At 34.7% G+C, this 3,291-nt stretch overlaps 1 pseudogene across 1 annotated transcript; it reads left to right on the top strand.

Moving 5' to 3' along the window:
- The first annotated feature begins 521 nt into the window (after positions 1-521).
- Positions 522-1,270, top strand: LOC308346588 (large ribosomal subunit protein uL4-like; annotated as a pseudogene). Its single transcript has one exon. The product of its transcript is annotated as a large ribosomal subunit protein uL4-like (transcript).
- Positions 1,271-3,291: the final 2,021 nt, after the last annotated feature.

Raw genomic sequence — 3,291 nt, 5'->3', positions numbered from 1 at the left:
AGGAACGAATGATATAAAGCAGCATGAAAAAAATTTTAGGGGATGTCATATATATTCACATTCTTGATTATAGTGAGAGTTTAACAGGTATATTCATATGTTAAAACATATCTTATTGTGCACTTTAAACGTATTCATATTTTTAAGTGTTAAATATACCTCAATAAAGCTATTTTATTGAGAAAATAATAACAAACTTTAAAAAGGCCAGGATGCTTTTGGAAATACATATTGTGGTGGCCACATGTTTGCACCAACCAAAACCTGGCGCCACTGGCACCGCAGAGTGAACACAACACAGAAGCAATATGCTATTTGCTCTGCCCTGGCTGCCTCAGACTTACCAGCACTAGTCATGTCTAAAGGCCATCGTATTGAGGAAGATCCTGAACTTCCTTTCATGGCTGAAGATAAAGCTGAAGGTTGCAAGAAGATCAAGGAGTCTGTTTTGCTTCTTAAGAAACTTAAATTATATCAAAAAGGTCTAGGATATAAATCGGATGATATAAAAAAAAAGGCCTATGATATCAAGAAGGAATGATATCAAAGAGGTCTATGCCTCCCAGTGAATGAGAGCTGTCAAGGGCAAAACAAGAAACCATCATCATATGCAGTGCAGGGGACCCTACATCACCTACAATGAAGACAACAGTATCATCGAGGCCTTCAGAAACATCCCTGGAATTACTTTACTTAATGTAGGCAAACTGAACATTTTGAAACTTGCTCCTGGTGGACCTGTGGGACATTTCTGCATTTGGACTGAAAGAGCTTTCTGCAAGTTACACAATCTCTTGGCACTTGGTGTAAGGCTGCCTCCCTCAAGGGACCACAACATTCCCATGCATAAGATGCTTAATACAGACCTTAGCAGAATCTTGAAAAGCCCAGATATTCAAAGAGCCCTCTGAGCATCATGCAAGAAGATTCATGGCAGAGACCTGAAGAAGAATCCATGGAAGAACCCGAGAATCATGTTGAAGCTAAATCCATATGCAAAGACCATGCACGAGAACAACATTCTTTACCAGGCCAAGAATTACAAACTCTGGATGGATAAGGCAGCAGCAAACTTAGAAGCCAAATCAGATGAGAAGGGGGTTCTAGGCAAGAAGCCCATGGTAGGGAAGAAAGGAAAAAAGATTACTGGTGTGCAGAAGAAGAAGAAACGTTTGGAGGGAAAAAAGTCACAACTACCAAGAAACCAGCAGCTGACAAGAAGGCTGCAGAAAAGAAACACACCATGGAAGATAAGAATCCTGCTGCCTAAAAACTTAGATTTATTTATTCCATAAAAGTCAAACCGTTTAGACTGCTAATTTTGAATAAAGACCTGATCAAAGACAGTGGGAAAAGGAAAGATCAAATACGCCCAAATTGATCTATAGATTCAACATAATTCCAAACAAAATTCTAGAAAGTTTTTTTAAAGAAATTGACAAGTTAATATTAAAATTTACATGAAAATACAATAGACCTTTACAAAACTAAACAAGAAAATAATTTGGAAGACTTATTCTACCTGACTTCGAGACTTCATACAATACACCAATCAAGGCAATATAGCTTTGGCATCAAGATAGACAAGTAGATAAATGGAACACAGTCTATACCTATGTGTATAGTACAGATCTGAGTTCTGACACTGGTTCCAAGACAATTAAATGTGGAAAAAATATTTTGAATAAAGGATGTCAGAACAATTGGAAAACCATTAGCAATAAAATAAACATCAACCATTATCTCATACCATAAAAAAAATGAACTTCAAATGGATTACACACCTAAAATGAAAACCAAAAGCTATAAAACTTCTAGAAGGAAACAGAAAGTCTATGTGGTGTTGGGGTAGGGAAAGTTTTCTTAGACGTAACACAAATGTCAAATTGTAAAACATAAATACATATATACATGCACAAGTAAATAGAATTTAACCAAAACAAAAAAATTTTGCTCTCTAAAGAGCAAAGAAAATTATTAGGAAAACTAAAAGGCAAGCCATAAGCAGAAAGAAAATATTTGCAAAAATGTATCAGGCAAAAGACTGATATTCAGAAGACAGAAAGAGTTCTTACAAAACAATAACAAAAACAAACTAAAAATAATGTAAGGAAAATATTTGAACAGGTACTTCACAAATAAAAATAAATAGCCAAAAATTACATAGAAATTTGCCAATGATATTATTTTTTCAGGGAAACATAAGTTAAAGCCACTAAATAAGATAACATTCCTTTAGCATTAGAATCACTAAATGTTATAACAAAAGAATTAAAATTAAAAAAATACTGACTTTATCAGTGTTATGAGACTATGAATAAATTGAGATATTCATGTGCTGGTGGGAATATAAAATGATACAACTCCTTTGGAAAACAATTTGATGGTTTCCTAAAAATTTAAACATACAGCTACCATTTGAGCCAACATTCTACTTATGGTTATTTATCCAAGAGGGATAAAATCATATGTTCACACAAAGATCTATAGATAAATGTATACTGCATTTTTATCTGTAATAACCAAATACTGGAAATAACTCAAATGCCCTTTAACAAGTGAATGGATAATAATTTGTGGAAAATCTGTACAGTGGAATATTATTCAGTAACTCATGCAACACAAGTGACAGTCAAAATAATTATGCTGAGTGAAAAAAGCAAGGTAAAACAAAAATTGCAAATGCATATATAAATTCAAGAAAATGTAAACTGACATGCAGTGACTGAATGAAATTAGTGGTTGCATGGGGATAGTGATGGAGAGAGAATGTTGAGGGTAATGAAAATTTTTTAATTTTATTTGTGATAGTGGTTTCATAGGTATATGTATTTATGTCAAAACTGACTGGAAGGGGTGCCTGGGTGGCTCAGTTAGTTGAGTGTCTACCTTCAGCTCAGGTCATGATCCCAGAGTCCTGGGATGGAGCCCCGCACGGCGATCCCTGCTCAGCGGGGAGCCTGCTTCTCCCTCTCCCTCCTGGTGCTCCTCCCTGCTTGTGCTCTCTCTCCCTGTGAAACAAATAAATAAAATCTTTAAAAAAACAAAAAACTGACTGAAAGTACATGTATGTTAGCATACTTCAGTTTCATTTCAAGTATATGTACTTTAATATACTTCAATTATTCCTCAATAAGAAAACAAAATTCTATTCATAAAAGTAACACAAAGAGCTCCCAATGGCCAAAGTGGAACAATTAGAGAAACAAAACAGTTTTGGATCATAGCCAAACATATAAAATGCATCCATGTGTCCACACAGACTTAAATGAATTAATTATTAGAAGAGAA

Source organism: Martes martes, assembly GCF_963455335.1.
Source record: "Martes martes genome assembly, chromosome: 7".
Lineage (NCBI taxonomy): Eukaryota > Metazoa > Chordata > Mammalia > Carnivora > Mustelidae > Martes > Martes martes.
Note: the sequence above shows the minus strand (reverse complement) of the source record. Positions and strands in the feature narration are given on the sequence as shown.